Source organism: Vipera ursinii (assembly GCF_947247035.1).
Source record: "Vipera ursinii genome assembly, chromosome: 8".
Lineage (NCBI taxonomy): Eukaryota > Metazoa > Chordata > Lepidosauria > Squamata > Viperidae > Vipera > Vipera ursinii.
In genome coordinates, this window is record NC_139519.1 from 5800454 (window position 1) to 5820211 (window position 19758).

The window sequence follows — 19758 nt, forward strand, 5'->3', positions numbered from 1 at the left end:
TACCCTCTTTTCCTTCTGAGACGCCTTTTACAGGAGGGTGGTCCAGTCTGCAGCTCTTCCTCCTGCATCCCACGATCATTCGCACCTCCTGTTACAGCCCCTTTCTTGCCTCCCTTCCATCTTTCCATCTTTGCATTCTACATCCAAACTATTGAAGCTTTACCTTCATTCTTTGGTACTTTTGGTGAGCAGCATTTTTTATTTCAATAAAGGTGAACTGTTTGTCCTTCTTTCGTTCAGGGTTTTCTGAACCATTTCCCCCAACACTGTAACTCAGAAGCATCCATCTTTCTTCATTTGGTCCAGAGGCATCAGCTGAGTCCAACCGTTTTGGTAGAATGACATAACGAGCACTGCAAACAGAAGCGCTGCCCCTTATGTGAGCGCATGCAGCATCATGACACACACAAAAAGGAAAGCGCTTGTGTTGTGATGCTTGTTTTGTTATGTGCCCCCCTTATCCTCTCTGCAAACAAACATGGCTTATTAAAGGTTCAAAATACAACAGGGGAATTCTTACCCCGAGGAACTTCAATAGAGCAACACAAAGAAACAATGTCAGGAAAAGTCCTACCACTGATAATTAAGATGCTGTGTTGTTCACTTCATTGTTAACTGGCTTTTTTAAAAAAAACCTAAATCTCTCAAAATTCTAAAGAGGGTTTCATATTACCCAAGACTAATTGTGAGTATCTTTGTGAGATCATAAAGGAGATAAACTGTAATTTTTCTTCTTTAGCAAGACTCCAAAGTCAATTTTATTTGTAAAGCAAGCTGCAGCCTCAGCTATTAAAAATGGTTTTGGCTGGGGAAGCAACCCACTTTTTTTGTCAAAGAAGGTATCAATGAATGTTTGCATAATCCCATTGAGGATTATCTTTTTAGCCTAGTGAAAAGAACAGGCAGATGAGTCTAGCTCAGGGGTGTCAAACTCAATTTCATTGAGGGCCGCATCAGCATTGTGGTTGCCCTCAGGGGGCCGGGTGGGTGTGGCCTACTGGGTGGGTGTGGCCTACTGGGTGGGTGTGGCCAGAGTGCATACTGCCTACTGGGTGGGCGTGGCCAGCTCTACATCGTTGGCATCAAGGGTGCCTATGGGGGCCCGGGCAGGAGTGGGAGAGATCTGAGGGTCTCTGGCAGAAGGAGGGTCTCTGGGCCAGGGCTAAGGCAGTGGGGGCCGTTCCCTCACTGTTTCCAGGATGGCTTCGTGGGCCACATGAAACCACTTCGCGGGCCAGATCCGCCCCCCGGGCCTTGTGTTTGACATGTCTGGTCTAGCTGACAAGAAGCAATTTTTAAAGCTCAGGACCATGGACAGTTCTACTGGCCTCAATTGAGGTCTCAAAGCGATTTTTCAAAATGGTTGAGCCAAATTCCAACTTCACTGACTTACAAAGTGACAGCATCACATCAACCTTGTCTGGTTCAAGAACAATGCAGAGTTGGACCAGACTGATGGAAGACCACCAGGAAAATCCTCAACTGCTGAATAGGTTTGTCACTCTGGAAGAAGGCGCTGGCAAACCACCTCCATATGGTTGCGAAGAAAACCAGCATGGCAATATCCATATGGTCAACGAAAGACGAGCTGAGCTCAATAGAGATTTCCCTCCCCACACCACGCAAGATTCTCTTAATGTATCTACAATAGCATCCTGATCTTGAGCCAAGTCAAAGACACCCATCTCAAGGTCACTATCTCAAGGGTCTGTGTTCCAAAGGCCACCACAGCTGGTCACTTCATTGTCATGTTTAAAGTGTCAGGCAGGAGAAATGCCTAAATATTTTGTCTCTATTTCTGGAGGACAATCCCTGGCACTGTTCAACAAGGAAGCATGCCCTTGGCCCAGAATATGTCTGATCCTGCACTTAGCTACGGATCGTTTAATCATGACTGAATAAACCAGAATCTGCCAGCTTGAAATAATATGATAAGCTGAGACTAAACAAATTACGTTGCTGCTCATCCAAGCAAAAACTAACTTCCTACACTGCTTTAAAATATAATCTGGTTTGCTGGACTTGCACACAACCAGTTTTCAAATTACGGTTTAAAACCTAACATCTTGTGTGAACCCAGACATTATGACATGCAACAAGCCATAGTTTACCAGAAAAAGATAATATTTGTGGCTCAGGGTTGACTTGGGGGGTCCTTGGTGCTCTCTGAGCTGGGTGGTTTTCTTGCAGACGTTTCATTACCAAACTAGGTAACATCATCAGTGCTAGAAGGGAGTGTGGTTTGCTCTTATTTTTATATACTAGCGGCTTGCCCTGTCAGTGCTAGCGGCAGTGTTCTTGGTGGTTCCTTGATTAAGCTGTTGTTTACTGCTAGCTAGTTTGTCTGACTTGATAGTTCCTTGACTGGAGTGTCGTTTGGTTCCTGACTGTTGGCCTAGTGTTAATCTTAGTGTTAACTCTGCTCATATGGGTGTTGACGGCTGGTGAGGAGGTGTTTTGGTCTTTTGGTTTCCTTTTGGGCTTTGGGATGGTCTCCTTTGAGCAGTAAGTATATGTGGTTTGTGTGTCTGCTGGTGGCTGATCTTCCTGAGAGCCAGGCTTCCAGAAACGCTCTGGCATTTTTGGAGTTGGCTTGATCTAGGATGCTGACAGCTTTCCAGCTGGAACTATGGATGAGTTGACCATGTGTTGGGAAATTGAGGATTAATACCAAGAGCCTTGGTGGAGCAGTGGGCTAATGCCTCCTTAAGTAACACCAGCTGCCTGCAATTAGTGCAGGTTCGAGTCCCACCAGGCTCAAGGTTGACTCAGCCTTCCATCCTTCCCAGGTAGGTAAAATGAGGACCCAGATTGTTGGGGGCAATAAGCTGACTTTGTAATAATGCCGCTTGGGGGGGGGTGTGTGTGAAAGCCCTAATAAGCAGGCATATACATAGAATGAAGGCTACTGCTAAGCTTGTAAGCCGCCCTGAGTCTTCGGAGAAGGGCGGGATATAAATGGAATTAAAATAAATTAAAAAAATAAATAAATACCAAGGATTAATACCAAGATGAACACTAGACCAACAATCAAGAAGTAAATAAGACCCCAATCAAGGAACTACCAATGTAGACAAGCCAACAAGTCAACAACTGCCTAATTAAGGAACCACCAACAATGAAAGAGCAAGCCACTTGTCTATAAACAGGGAGCAAACCCCATTCCCTTCTAGGCATTGATGATGTTGCCTAGTTGGGTCATGAAACATCTGCAAGAAAACAACCAAGCTCAGAGAGCGTCTAGGACCCCGGAGTCATTGCCCTCCTCCTCCTGCTGCCTCCCTCGCTCTCTCCATTTACTCCCCTCTCCTTCTCCTCCACTCTGCAACACTGAAGATGTTACCTAGCTGGGTCATGAAACGTCTGCAAGAAAACAACCAAGCTTAGAAAGCTATACCAGATAAACCACTCCAATCTTTCTCTAAACTAGACTTCTGACGTGTGGGGCTATAGTGCAAATAACTGATCACACCGCTCTCTTATCGGCAGAGAAAGCTGAGGTTTATTCTCTGAACAGAAACAAGGAAAAAAGAACAGCTTTAGCAGCTTCATTCAGTGATTCCGGGTAGATATTTCCTTTTACTCTAAAATAGCCCAGCGCTGTCTGTTTTTAGAATAAAATTAATTAGTAACATAATGAACCTAAATAATGCCTGTCAAATTTGCTGGCTGGAACAGAAACAAGGGTAGACAGATATATAATTAAAATTGTTTTCTTCCAGCTTGTTACTCCTGGGAAGCAAATGCGCCATGCAGCTTTTTCAGCATGGCAAAATCCATACGGTTCACTTTCCTACGAAATAAGAAGGGCAATTAAATCCCCTTGCTTGGTTTAGAACAGGGATGGGGAACGATAGCAACTTTTATGACGTGGACTTCAATTCCCAGAATTCCTGAGCCGGCCGGCTGAAGTCCACAAGGGGCCATCGTTCCCCACCTCTGATTTGGAAGGATCCCAGTGTCTCCTTCCAAAAGACCATTGGGTGAGTATAGACCAGGACTCTTCAAACTTGGCCCTTTTATGACTTGTGGACTTCAACTCCCAGAATTCCTCGGGCCAGGCACAGGTTGGAAGAGCCCTGGTGTAGACATATGTTAACTGAGTTTTGCCCCATTTTATGACTTTTCTTGCCACGGTTGTAAAGTGAATCACTGCAGTTGTTAAGTTAGTAACATGGTTGTTCAATGAATCTGGCTTCCCCATCGACTTTGCTTGCCGGAAGATTGCAAAAGGGGATCAGTCACCAAATATCTGAATTTTGATCAGGTGACAAGGGGGATGCTACAGAAGTCATAAATGTGAAAAATGTTCATCAGTCCCTCTTTTTTAGTGCCGTTGTAACTTTGAACAGTCCCTGAATGAACTGTTGTAAGTTGAGGACCAGCTGTACTAAAATGGATCCACAGCCAGCAAGGTGTGGATCTCTTCAATGAACAAATCTGTTCTGTCCCGTCTAGAGAGCTAGAGGTGGCATCTCCGTAGCCTGGTTAAATTAAGTCAAAATCCATCAGTTGTGATTTTTTGGGGATTTTGATTGCAAAAAGTCTCTGCAAACAGGAGTTTTGAAAGCTTCTTGGCTGGAGCAGTTGTTAAATTGAAAACAAAAAGGAGATACCCCAAGACCATAGAACACTCTGCAAATTAAGAGCAGCAAAAATAAATAGCAACAGCATTTAAAATGATGGGTTTTCCTCTATCCGTTTGACTGCCAACTTCAGCATTTGGCCCACCAACTTTCATTCTGTTTTTTTTTCCTCCCTGCATAATCTCTTCCAGGCAATAAAAATAGATGCACAAATATATACTTGCTCTGAAGTGACACATTCACGGTAGAGCAGGGGTGGGGAATTCTGGGAGCTGAAGTCCACAAGCCATAAAGGGGCTGTGGTTCCCCACCTCGGCTTTAGAGAGTGGGAACTGGGGAATGGAGAGGAGGAGGTTGTAGTTTCAAGTCAAGAGGACAAGCTTGGTTTGCAGAACCTCCAGCCGTCTCTCGCCCAGGCTTGTGCGGTGGTGTTGCCACCGGTTCAGCTCATTCCCCTCCCCCACTACCCCTTTTCTAGGATGGTTCTGATCTCCTGCACCTCCGGGTAGATACGAGGCGCCTTTGCCCCAAGTCCCAGAGTGCTACCGTCAGTCAATGCCCACCAGCCTTCTGCATCAGATGGACCAGAGGCATGTTGTTCTACAAATTCTACCCTCCCCAATTGCAAGCCCACGGAGAGCACTGGGAGATAGGGACCAGTTCAACTGGGAGACCCATCTTGAGGAACACATTTTGACAGAATTTGCACAATACTCTTGAGCTATGCTTTGTTTACGCCCAGTTCACTGATTGAAAAACTACAGTATTGATTCAGCTCACCCAACGCAGTAATTCATAAATCATGGTTTACGCAGGCAAAACCAGACAAACCACATGATGGCTCAGCATGTTAGATAAACATCTGAAGAAGATCAGATTAAAGGGAAGCTGTCTCGCCAACCAAGCTAGACCATCTCCCTTTTCTTAGCTCCTTCAGCTTTCTCCTCTTCTTCCATTCCAAACTCTCCAGAATCAGGCAGGGGAGAAAGCTAGATGGGAAGGATATTCAACCTGTTTAATGCAGCAATATCCCTTATAAACCTACAGAGGGTCAAGGTAATCTATCGCATCAACTAAGTTCATATGTCACACTAAGCCAGGGCTTTTCAATCAGTGGTACCAGACATTCTGGTTAGCGAATTCTGGGAATTGAAGTCCAAACCCCTTAAATTTGCTAAGTCTGAGAAGCACCGGTCTAACACTTCTAGCAGTAACAACTTTTATTGATTAGCCCTTGGGCCATATCAAAGTACAAAGTTCCAGCAACAAACCGTCACCAAAACTAGATAAAAGCAATCTGAAATGGAATTTGATAAAATACAATTTAAAATGGAATTAAAATACAATTTAAGTTAAAATAGTAATAAAATGCAAATTTAAGATATAGATAAAATATGGAAACATTATATTTCGGAGTCGCCCTTACAATCTACCCCAATCAGTCCCACATATGCAGATCTTAACTGGATCATTTTGTTCAAATACTGTGCTACATTGGATGTTATTTTCAAGTTCTGGCCGGACATAAGGTAAGTTATTTTGATATGGGGATCCCAATGGGTCATTCGTTTGGTATATAGACCAAGATACCTGTCTCTCACCCTCTTATACAAACAACAGTCAAATAGGATGTGAGCCAGGTCCTCTACCTCTGCCGCTCCGCAAATGCAGAGACGCTCATTGTACGGTATAGCATGAAATCTCCCATATCTGACCATTGTGTCAAGCTGTTCGAATCTTGCTCTCGTAAATATCTCCCTAAGATGTTTTGGGAGTTGTGACTTCAAATAACTGTCCACTTGAAAAGTACATTTGTATTTACTCAGCCATTTCAAGTTACCCACCTTACTAAGGATAGCTATATCAGTTTGTGCTTCTATATCCTTAATTCTTTGGGCAACTCTTTTTTTAGATTGTTCTCCTGTTACGCAAGAAACAGGAAGGCCACAGCTTCTTACAAAATTTGTTAGTTTGGTGATCCAGGAGATTTGTGATTGTAGTTTTATTTGCTCTAGTAGGCATAATTTGGGGAGTCTATCAGTCTCCATTTCATTAACTTTGCACCAGTAGTTATAAGCTCTAATTTTAGATAATGCCTGAATTGTATGAATTCCCAATTCAGCTCTAACTGCTGCAGCAGATGTTCTTGGATCTACACCCAAAATGCATCTCAGATGCTGGGACTGTGTTCGTTCTAAAGGTGTGGTTGAATAAAGACCCCAAATTTCTGCTCCATACAAGAGCATTGTCGTAACCTTAGCCTTATAAACTTTGAGTAGTGGAGCTAGGGACCCTGGGTAACTATGATTCTTTAGTTTGAGCAATAAATTCAAACGGGCTTTTGCTCTAAATGTACTTCGTTGATGATGGCAGGCCCAAGATCCAGTCTTGGAAAAAGTCACACCACTTCTAGCAGTAAGACCTGGGCAAGAACTTTAAGAGGTCCAATCCACTTTCTAAAAGTTTCAAGGAGCGACTCGACCAGGCTCCCAAATCCAAATCTTCATCAATGCTGCCTGTAGAAGCTCTTTCATCACCTGGTCCATAGTAGCATCCCATGGCTGAAGTGTGAGCTCCCTGTGTTTTGTAAGTGCTTGTTGTGTTGTGGTGCATTCATAAAAGGACTGCAACAGGAGGCATGCCGTTGCTGTTTTTGTCATTTAACACCCCATTTGATAGCCCTCTATGACTCCTCTGGCCAAACGGGATCTAGATCGCTAGCCCAAGGGCTGCCACTTTGAAGCTGCGTCTTGCATTGATACACACCTCTCTGATCATCCCAAAATAAAGACAATCACAACATGCCATTAAATATGTTTTCCCATGAGCTGCCCCATTCAAGAAAAACCTAATGCACAGGTCTAGAATGGACGGCACTTGGCTCAATAGCTCTGTAGCACCTGGGATTTTGGAGGAACAGGCCCAGCTGGTGTGCCTATCAAACAAGAGGCAATTCAGTGACGAGAAAAGTTAAGGTTTTGCACTTAGACAATAAAAACCAAACGCACAAGTACAGAATAATAGGTGGTACCTGGCTCAACAGCAGTAACTGTGAGAAGGACCTTGGCGTCCTAGTGGACAATCACTTAAAAATGTGCTGCAGCTGCCCAAAAGGTCAACGCAATCCTAGGCTGCATTAACAGAGGGATTAGAGTCAAGATCCACGTGAAGTGTTAATACCACTTTACAAGGCCTTGGTAAAGCCACACTTGGAATATTGCATCCAGTTTTGCTCGCCACGCTATAAAAAAGAGGTTGAGACTCTGGAAAGACTGCAGAGAGGAGCAACAAAGATGACTAGAGGGCAAGAGGCTAAAATAGATGAAAAACAGTTGAAGGAATTGGGTATGTCCAGTCTAGTCTAGTCTAGTCTAGTCTAGTCTAGTCTAGTCTAGTCTAGTCTAGTATGTCCAGTCTACTCGTCCCAGCTTCTGCCAACCTAGCAGTTCGAAAGCACGTAAAAAAAATGCAAGTAGAAAAATAGGGACCACTACGGTGGGAAGGTAACAGCGTTCCGTGCGCCTTTGGCGTCTAGTCATGCCGGCCACATGACCACGGAAACGTCCTCGGACAACCACTGGCTCTTTGGCTTTGAAACGGAGATGAGCACCGGCCCCTAGAGTCAGAAACGACTAGCATGCATGTGCGGGGGAACCTTTACCTTTACCTTTAGTCTAGAGAAAAGAAGGACTAGGGCAGGGGTAGGCAACCTCGACTCTTTTATGACTCACGGACTTCAACTCCCAGAATTCCTGAGTCAGCTATGCTGACTCAGGAATTCTGGGAGTTGAAGTCCGTGAGTCATAAAAGAGCCGAGGTTGCCTACCCTGGACTAGGGGGTGACATGATAGCAGTCTCCTAATATTCGAAGGGATGCCAAAAAGAAGTGTGTGTGTGTGGGGGGGGTCAACCTGTTCTCCAAAGCACCAGAAGGCAGGACGAGAAGCAGCGGATGGATGGAAACACCTTCCAATTTTGCAATTTTATTTTTCATCCATCCTGCTATTCTATTAAAGCACCGTGTACATTTGCTAGCCAAGGATGATAAAAAAAAATATTCAAAGATCAAAACGATCAATATTGACAATAAATAGATTAAGCAGCAGAAATGCCAGAAATCTGAAGTGCATCATCAATTGACATTTATAGATCAAATGGGGGGCGGGGAGAGACTGGGTGAGCGGGGCATGTTTCTACTTTCCAACTTCTGGCCTTGGAGGAACCTTTCCTGAATGTTAACTCTAATTTGCAGCGTGGGCCAGAGCATACGTCACCTTTAAGAGGACGATAATCACCTGTTCCCCTCAAACAGCCAACCATTACGCTTCTCAATTTTTTAACAGCACATTTGTGGACTATGGCTAAAAAAAACAACAGCTCAGAAACAGGAGAACGTCTAATTTATTTATTTATTAAAAAGCCTGTAAAATCAGAAAGACCATTCTAAAGGGGAAGGGGGAGGCAGAAAGGTGGCTTACAGGTAGTCCTCGGCTTACGATCACAATTGAGCCCCAAACTTTTGTTGCTAAGCGACAGGGAGTTCTGCCCCATTTTAAAACATTTCTTGCTACAGTTGTTAAGTGAAGTGACACGGTTGTTAAGCGAGTCTGGCTTCTCCATTGACTTTGCTTGTCAGAAGGTCGCAAAAGGAGATCTTTGGGACCCCCAGGACACAGCAGCAGTCGTAAATATGAGTCAGTTGCCAGGCGTCCAAATTTTGATCAGGTCACCATGGCATTGATGCAACAGTCTAACTGCGAAAAAGTCAAAAATCACTTTTTTCAGTACCAGCGTAACATCAGTCATTAAACAAAAAGTTGTAATTCCAGGATTACCTATATTGTGGCAGAAAATCAGAAGTCATCTGTTTGCACTCCCCCCCCCACTAATTTGGGTCTCAGGAAGCTTGCAAAAACTTCTGCCTTTTAATAAAAGGCAGTAAAGAGTTCCCAGCTTCCTTCTACTTTGGGGTCACCACAGAAGATACATCCTGGTACCTCTATGCCAGGGATGGCAAACGTTTTAGAGACCGAGTGCCCAAACTGCAACCCAAAACCCACTTATGTATGGTTGGGTGCCGGGTGGGTATGGCCTGGTGAGGGGGCGTGGCCCATTGAGGGGGCATGGCCCGTTGGGTGGGCGTGGCTACGGTGGTAACGGCCAACTGGGTGGAACTAAAAAGTTCAATCAATCAATTCCAACTTTGCAAGATTTTTTTCCCCCGCAAGAAGTTGAAATTGATTAGTTGATTGATTGGACTTTTTTTTTTGCACATGGCGGCGGAGGCCTAAAGCGAAAAGGTTTTATAAAACCCAGCTGAAGGCTTAGGACTGGGGCAACGGTGCGTGTGCCCACAGCGAGGGCTCTGCATGCCACCTGTGGCATGCGTGCCATAGGTTCACCGCCACGGCTCTATGGTTAGCACCAGGTTCTCTATGGTTAGCTATTTGGGCCCTGGGCAAGCCTCTCCCAGCAACCATTTTGTGACAGCACCCGCAAGATACTCTGAGATTCAAAAAAGGGCCTCACAGCTACTCGGAGCTGGCACTCAAAGAGAGTAAAGGCCTAGTAGAGACCTAGAAAAGGAAAATAAAGAGGAGAAAAACCAATTCCACAGGCATAAAAGAAACATCAGCATCCCAAAGTAGCCATGCATGTGCACACTCTATAAAACAGGTGGATATTCTGGCTGACAGGGACCTAGGACTGCAATTACATTTGTACAGTCTATGCTCATAATATGGGTTGGCTGCTGGATGTGGTCAGAAACGTTAAGATGGTGGCCAGGTGGAGCTTCAAGTGCACTGCCATGGCCACCATCTTGACTTTTTTGATCACCCCCAGCAGACACCCTGCTCATTTGGTCACCAACATGTAAAAAAAGATGTTGAGACTCTAGAAGGATTACAGAGAAGAGCAGTAAAGATGATTAGGGGCCTGGAGGCTGAAACACAAAGAACGGCTGCTGGGATTTGGTATGTCTAGAGAAAAGAAGGACGAGGGGGGACATGACAGCAGCGTTCCAATATCTCAGGGGCTGCCATGAAGAAGAGGGGGTCAACCTGTTCTCCAAAGCACCTGAAAGCAGGACAAGAAGCAATGGATGGAAACTAATCAAGGAGAGAAGCAACCTAGAACTCAGGAGAAATTTCCTGACAGTTAGAACAATCACCCAGTGGAACAACCTGCCTCCAGAAGTTGTGGATGCCCCAACACTGAAGGTTTTTAAGAAGAGACTGGACAACCATTTGTCTGAAATGGTGTAGGGTTTCCTGCCTGAGCAGGGGGTTGGACTAGATGACCTCCAAGGTTCCTTCCCACTCTCTTATTCTGTTTTAATCCTTGACAAATGGAGGGTGGAGAGTGAAGACCATTAGATCATGTCAAGGAAAAGCATATCCATTCAATGTTGATTTCCAACCAAATCATTCTGATTGCACTACCAATATCAGATAATTTGTTAGGGAATTTCAGGAGGGCAATATGACATTTGGCCCCTTATAAATAAAGATTGTTTCCAAGAAATCAACCCAGGCGTGTTTAAGTCACCAAGATGGAGCTCAAGTCATAGGAGACATTCTTGAGTTCTCACTGGGCTTGTCTGATTTGAAAAAGCTAACCAGCTGATTATGGCTGTGAAAGTTGGACCATAAGAAAGGCCGAGCGCCAAAGAATTGAGGCCTTTGAACTATGGTGCTGGAGAAGACTCCTGTGAGTCCCTTGGACTGCAAGGAGATCAAACCGGTCAGTCCTAGAGGAGATCAACCCTGACTGCTCTTTAGAAGGCCAGATCCTGAAGCTAAAACTCAAATACTTTGGCCACCTAATGAGAAGGAAGGACTCACTGGAGAAGAGCCTCATGCTGGGAAAGATTGAGGGCAATAGAAGAAGGGGACGACAGAGAATGAGGTGGCTGGATGGAGTCACTGAAGCAGTAGGCGTGAGCCTCAATGGACTCCAGAAGATGGTAGAGGACAGGAAGGCCTGGAGGAACGTTGTCCATGGGGTCGCGATGGGTCGGACACGACTTTGCAACTAACAACAACAAACAACAACCAGCTGATTAATATAGGGATAGGAGACCGCCAGGAGGGGCAGGCTAGATTGAGAAGTCAAAAAAATTCCTGAAGGCAAATTAAAACTCTTCTTTGTTGCTGCCAAGGAAATTAATGAATCTATTCAATACAAGGAGTCAAGGTTGGCTTAAAGGAGACCTTACCTTAATCAGAGATTAAAATTTACTTCAATCAAGTCCCTTTGGGACTGCGAAAAAGAGTTTGGGTGAGCACCTACAACCCATCCCTGATTCAACATCTCTTTGGAGGCACACCTAGAGAGGACGAGAAGGGGCAGGAAGGACCACCGGTTGGGAAGGAAGGTGCCACGCCTCTGTGCTACCTTTAGAGCAGTCTTGCAAGCTGCAAGCCAACTTAACTCCAATGCTTAACAAAAAAAAAACTTACTCGGTGCATGGAGGCTCCAGCAGATCATACAAATTACTCCATTGCAAAAAAATTAATGGAAAAGCTGGCCAGAGACCATCAAAATGTTACTACAACATAGATGAAATTGTGCATCTCTGGTGTTTCTCCCAACTTTTGGTACTCCTCTGGGACATTCCTGATTTCATTCTTTTCTTTCTTTCTTTCTTTTCTTAGTATTTTGATGATTAAACCTGGGCATATTGGCCTCCTTTGTAATGTACAGGCAGTCCTCGACTTACAACAGTTCGTTTAGTGACTGAAGTTACAACATCACTAAAAAAAAGGTCTTGTGACCATTTTTCACCCTTACAACCATTGCAGCATCCCCAGGGTCACGTGATCAACATTCGGACCTTTGGCAACTGGTTCATACTTATGACGGTTGCGGCATCCTGGAGTCACATGATCCCCTTTTGACAAGCAAAGTCAATGGGGGGAAGCCAGATTCACTTTACAACCTTGTAACTAATTTAACAACTGCAGTGATTCACTTGTGACAAGAGAGTTGGTAAATTGGAGCAAAACTCACTGAACAAATGTCTCACTTAGCAACAGAAATTTTGGTTGAATTGTGCTCATAAGTCGAGGACTACCTGTAATCTGTACCTAGGTATTTCATTTTTATGCATTTATATATTAAGATTCTCAAAGGAGTCTATCTGTCAGGGGCAGAGAATCAGGACCCCGTGCCAAGCTCCAATTAAGCTAACTTATCACTCATGCCTATAACCAAGAATCCAGTCAACTAAATTGGCACTACGTAAGAGTCAATGGACATGGATTGTTTGTGGGAATGTAAAGATTCCAGGTTGATTCCTCTCTTGATTCCACCCCAAGGTTCTGCTTCTCCTTCTCCTACACCAGGGGTAGGCAACCTCGGCTCTTTTATGACTCATGGACTTCAACTCCCAGAATTCCTGAGTCAGCATAGCTGACTCGGGAATTCTGGGAGTTGAAGTCCATGAGTCATAAAAGAGCCGAGGTTGCCTACCCCTGCCCTACACCATGGCACAATAAGGGTAAGAATCCCCTTGTACGTTTTGGCTAGCTCCATCCATTCTTCTAGGATTTCAGCTCGTTTTCTTGTTCTTGAGATGTCCCAGGCCATTTCTCTGAACCTTCCAAATTTGCTGACTGGCCACTCACTACAAGGTGAGCGAATGCCAAACTAGAGGGACTTCAAACTTGATTGAACTGCAGAATCATTTCTGTGTCCTTCTCAGCTTTTCCACTGACTTCTGCTCCCCAGAGGTTGAGGATGAGGACCAGAAGAGGAATCTACCTCAAAGGGCTAAATCTAAGACAACCCTTGGATGAAAGCAGAGCAAAAGAAGGAAAGCAGAGCAGAAGAGGATAACCACTTTCTCTTCCCCAATCGCCACCTCCATCCTTTTAAATGTTTCTCCCTGGATGCTTTGCCAAGGTTAACACAATGCCAAGAGCAGATCGTTGGCTTATTCACTCCATTCTCTGGGGAGCCAGCTATAATATCTAGTACAGGAAGACCTTTGGACTGGAGGGCTTCACTCTGTGCCAAAGAACCCATGTTTTGAGCTCACTGTCACCTTCAGGATGTCCCCAGATCCGATCTTCTCTATCTACTGTCAATTACCATCATGAGCCGCTCATAATTCTCCCAAGATCCTCTGACGACGAAGTTTATAGCCGGTGCCAGTGGTTATAAGTAAAATCTGCCAGCTTCACAAAACACAGCAGAGCCCATGATGGGAATTTAATGCCTACAAATAGGGTTGAAACCCGTGGAATTCTCTCTGGCAGGGGTGCCAGGCCATCTCTGAAGTCACCGCCTATTCGGGAAGGGAGAAGAATCAATCTGCAAGAACAGCCAGGTGCCAAATGATCGTCTGCTTCCATACGTACACTGGCAACCAAAAGGAAGACCGCTCCTTTAGACCTCCTAAATTGTTTTGTGTTGTTTTGGCTTTAGAACAATAAGGCAACACTATCTCGGGATGGAAGGGACCTCAGAGGTCTTCTAAGCCAACCCCTGCTTAAGGCAGAAGCCTCATGCCATCCCAGTCAAATGGCTGACCAGTCTATTTTTGAAAACCTCCAATGATGGGGCACCCACAAACCCAGGAGGCAAGTTGTTCCACTGGATAGTTGTTCTCACTGTCAGGAAATTTCCCCTTAATTCTAGGTTGGATCTCTCTTTAACAAGCATCCATCCATTACTTCTTGTCCTACCCTCAGCTGCTTCTTCTCTCTGAAAGCCCTTCAAGAGTTGGAAGGCAGCTATCACATCACATCACACACACACACACACAAACACCAATTCTTCTCTTTGATAGGCTAGATACTATTCCAGATAAATGTCTCTCCAATCTCTTCTTAAAAGCCTCCAGTGTTGGAGCACCCACAACATCTGGAGGCAAGCTTTTTCCACGAATTAACAGTTCCGTCAGGAAATTTTTCCTTAATTTTTAGATTGTATCTCTCTAGAATTTAGTCTAGAGTTAATCTAGAAGTTCTGTTTCCTGCTTGGCCGTATTTTAAATCCACTTTTTCCTTCGGCTGAACAACTGACTAGGAGCTCACATTTCTGGCTTCGAGGTCTGATCATTTTTATACGGATAGTCCTCGACATACGACACATTTGAGCCCAAAATTTCTGTTGCTAAGTGAGACACTTGTTAGGTGAATTTTGCCCCATTGTATGACTTTCCTGCCCTGATGTTTAAGTGAATCACTGCAGTTGTTAAGTTAATAAAACGGTTAAGTGCATCTGGTTTTCCCATTGACCTTTGTTGTCCGAAGGTTGCAAAAGGGAATCACATGATCCCTGGACAGTGCAACCGTCATAAGTACATGCCAGTTGCCAAGTGTCTGAATTTTGATCAAGTGACCCTGGGGATGCTGCAACAATTACTGTATAAGTGTGAAAATCGGCCATAAGTCACTTTTATTCAGTGCCATCGTACTTTGGTCACTGAATGAACGGTTGTAAGTTGAGGACCATCTGTATTAGCTAAGAGTTACTTCCCACCTTTGCTTAAGGATGTCAGGCATCATTTTTCCTTTCCATTTTTCCCACACCAGCGACAACCTTCTAGAGTATCTTGGTTGAAGAGTAGGTAACGGGGCCAAACACTTCCAGGGAGTTCCCAATGGATGAAGATGGACTTCATGGAGTTTCCCTGTTCCTGGTCCAACATCTTAATGGAAACACCACAGTGGCTTTGTGCTTATTTGTCTCTTTCTTAGCCAACAAAAGGTCATTATTTTTGTTTTATGTCATTTTCCAGCCAATTCTGCTGAACGCAGAATAGCAACCGTTCTGCATCTTCTCCAGACCTTGAAGTAAAAGATGTGACGTCCTTCTCTTTAACCAAGTCAAATGTTCATGATTCCCACAACCATAGACCTTGGGACCAAGGTTTTGTGAGTACAGGGAGGGTGTAAGAACCACCCCAGGTCTTACTCTAGAACAGGGGTCTTCAGACTTGGCCCTTTTATGACTTGTGGACTTCCAACTCCCAGAATTCCTCAGCCAGCAAAGCTGGGAGTTGAAGTCCACAAGTCATAACAGGGCCAAGTTTGAAGACCCCTGCTCTAGAAGAACAGAACACAATTTCTATACACACAGCACAACTGTTTCACACTGCAACTTCCTTATTTGATGGCCCCAAATGTCAGTTCCATTTTGTGACTTTCAAGGATGGGCCAACCTTCACGGTTATCCAACCTTAGCAACTTTAGGACTTGTGGACTTTAACTCCCAAAATTCCCCAGCCAGTTAAAGTCTACAAGTATTAAAGCTGTGAAGATTGGACACCCCTGCACTGCTTTATTCATCTCAAGCGTGAAAAGAACTGAAAGAGCAAAGGCCTTTGGGACTTAGGGCAGATTGAACCAGAGCATCAATCCTTCAGGGATGGATTGATCACTAACCACCATTCCCACTGACAGCTCTTCCCTCTCCAACCTCAGAAGCTACCAGATCCCTCTGGAGGAAGCAACTGGATCTTATGCAACTGAAATAAAAAAAAACCCTTTGATGGTTTCATTTAGTAAAGCGATAAAACGCTGCACAGCTTCCCTCCATAGCTCTCTGCAACGTATTGACCGCCTTACCTATCAATATATTGATCATCTTAACATTAAACCTAAGGCATCTTCTGCAGGCAATACATCTGAAATATTTAGGGGAGGGGCAAAAACACAGCTAAGTTGCATTTTGTCAAAGACAAGCAGAAAGCGAAAAGATATTCCGGCAATTTGAAGGCATGGCCTCTTCTTTTTTAAAAAAAAAATTAAAATGAAAAGCTTCAAGAGAGAAGCAGCCAAAAAAGTGATAAAATTAGCTCAAGGTGATTCAGCGCTGAGTTCTGCAGTTCACAATAAGAGGCGAATTGTAGGCTTCATTAAAAACACTTCGAAACTGTTCTACTTGGAGTTGCGTTTAGCACTCAGGGCTGACTCGCCAGTTCCAGAAACATCAATGTTTCTGGTTTTGGATCAATCAATCGCTTGTCATGGGCAAAGCACACAGAATCCTGTTATGACACACTTACATGGAAAGCCCCCCCCACACACACTTTCATCTGCAGGCTAGCATGGACGGTGGTCCGGTTAAAACACAAAATGCCTTAAAACCTATTCACTTGCTCAGCATGCATTTCCAGAGAAACTCTCCAGCAGAAACGTGAGTTTTAAGCCACAAAAAATAAGCAAAACAAACTTGGCACAGGTTGAAAAAAAATAAACGGTTTAATTGACCTGGATCAATCCGTTATGCAAATCCAACCTATACAGCAAACATACCGAAAATCTAACGTATTTAAAATGCTATCGTGGGGGAAAACATGCAAAATTAACAACTGTCCTCTGGTTACCTAAGCATTTTCTCTGCTGTATTTTTCATTCTGTCCGTGTTTAACTTTTCCCATGTCCCCAAAATACTTGAGTTCTTGTCCTGTTGTGCAACATCCTGCAGAAAACTGGGTTAAGCCCACAAAATGGAGCACGTCAACCTACGTTGCAAGGCATTTATCAAAGCACTGAACTCACAAACACACTAATTAAGAGCCGATTGAATGAATCACCTGAAAATCAAAGCAAAGGAGAGATTTAAAAGCTACTGTCTGCAAAAACAGCACTTCCGGCAGCTTTTTCCCCCAAAGTGACGATCAAATATTTCCAAATTTGAGCCTAAAGGCAGCAGTGTTTCCCTTCTGTTTCCTTCTGGAAAAAGGATACGTTGCTTCTAAATATAGACGATCCATTCAGATAATATGGAGAAAACCTAGTCTGGATCTATCTAATTCATTTTTAAAGCCTTCTTCAACCACAGGCAATTGCCACATCTTACGCCAATGAATTGTGTGTGTTAATTAGGAGTTTTATGCAGCTGATTGTGGCTGAATCTTCCTGAATCTACTGATGGATCAGTTTAAATGAGTTCCTCTACAGTGCAGCGAAACTGGGGAAAAGTCTACTTCATCCTCCTGGTTTTCACCCCTATTTTTATCGTCAATATTATCCACTGCCCCCGCAATTTGTAGCCATGGATCGTGGCGAAATAAAACACAGAACCACAATGTAAGTCTGCATAAATCACTGCACCGTACCTTTGCAGCGAGGCAAAAATGGGTTATCGAACAAGAAACGAATGGTTGAGGGATCACACAGCAGAAACATCATGTGTAAAGCTTAATCTAGTGGTAAGACAAGGAGGAATCCGTCTGGTCCGGTTTCATTTGTGCCATTCATCTTTGGATGAAACTTCCCTGCAGCTGTTCTTAAGCTACAATTATTTTTCCTTTCACAGCATACAGCTATACGAGACAACTACATTAAGTACTGTTTTTCGGGTCATGCACACGATACAGGACAACACATCAGGAGCAGAGAAATTCTGCTGTACCCTTACACAACGTTCATGCAGTGAAACGGAAAAGAAGCCGTAACTGAATAGAATCAAAACATTTTCGTGTAGCTTAAAGATTAAGACACCGTACATTTTGGGGAGTACCATCCGGTACATCAGATGTTTTTTTAAAAAAAATGCAATGAAGAAATTCTGAGTTACAAGTGTACAACCTTATACGGGTAGTCCTTGACGTATGCCCAACAATTGAGCCCAGAATTTATGTCGCCGAGGGAGAAATTTGCTAAGCGAGTTTTGCCCCATTTTACAACTTTTCTTACCACAGCTGTTAAGTGAATCATTGAAGCTGTTAAGTTCGTAACCTGGTTGTTAAAGCAAATCTAGCTTCCCCATTGACTTTGCTTGTCAGAAGGTCACAAAAGGGGATCACGTGACCCCGGGAAGCTGCGACCGTCATAAATATGAACCAGTTGTCAAGCATCTTAATTCTAATGGCCATGGGGATGCTGCGAGGATCATGTGTGAAAAATGATCATAAGTCATTTCTCTCAATGCCCTTGTAACTTCGAACGATCACTAAATGAACTGCTGTAAGTCAAGGACTAGCTGTATACCTGAAACTCAAAGAGAATATCTCAGGCACTATCAGAATTGTTTCTGCTGCAGAAAAAAAACTTTATAGTGCTATAAAATGGTCACGCTTTGAAATGATGCAAGATCTTGATTGCTTTTGATAGGCATACAGTATAATTTCTTCCTTACCAATGTTTTGATATTCATCAAGGCAAAGGAAGGTTTTGGAAAATGAATTAGTGAGGCTCATAAGGTCCACCCACAGGCGTATCAAAGGAAGGGGATCTACAGGGTTCAAGATACAGCTCAGCAATGAAATGATCAATAATTGTGCTTAGATTGTAAGCCGCCCTGAGTCTTCGGAGAAGGGCGGGATATAAATGGGATTAAAAAAAAATTGAGGTTGATGGGACACATAGTCCAGCCCTATCTGGAGGACAGTAGCACAGAAAGTTCTGGATGGTGCATATGTAATTAGCACACAAAATGTATACAGAACATAATATTGTTATTGTAATGGGGAGGGATTGCCCCCATTGTTTGTGTCACATTCCAAGATACAATAACAAAAAGTAACTAACTTTCTTGCCGAAAACTAAATAAGTCTAAATTGGATTTTTGGGATGAAATCTGCATTCAACACGGCTGAAAAACGAAATAGCAAAGCACCCCCTTAAAATACTAGCAAACCACCCTTTCCAGGTGCAACAAAAATTGGTTGCTGTTAGTGCAAAGGACCAGCAAAGCAACTTTGACAAAGGCGAACAGGAAATGGGAACACGCAAACAAAGGACATCTTAACAGACTCAGACCACACCGGGTGTGTCCCAAGCATTTCATTCTTAAGAGAACTCCAGTAAAATCCTGTCCATCTTTTCTTTCAACAACTTCCACATTTCTGGCTATGTTGGACAGCTACAGCCAATCCGGTGTTATGTAAAGTGATTCCTTTATCAGAACCCAATAATGCTTAAACCGTGGAATACAGGTTTCCAGGCTAACACACGCATCTAGCCAGGTGCTACAACCAGGGAAAATATACCGGGTGGGGGTGGGGAAGATAGAGAAAGATTTTAAAGTCTGTGTCCTAAAGAAAGGCCTATTTTTTCCCCCTCTCTGCTCCTATCAAAGAATCCGTAAGCACCTGGCTTGAAGAGCTGTTTGGTGGAGCACAAAAACTCGCACAGCCCAAGAAGCAGCTAAGGAAGGGCAGGCTTGGTCAAATGCTTTTCCTGGCATCTCGAAGAATTGGAGAGACTTTGCT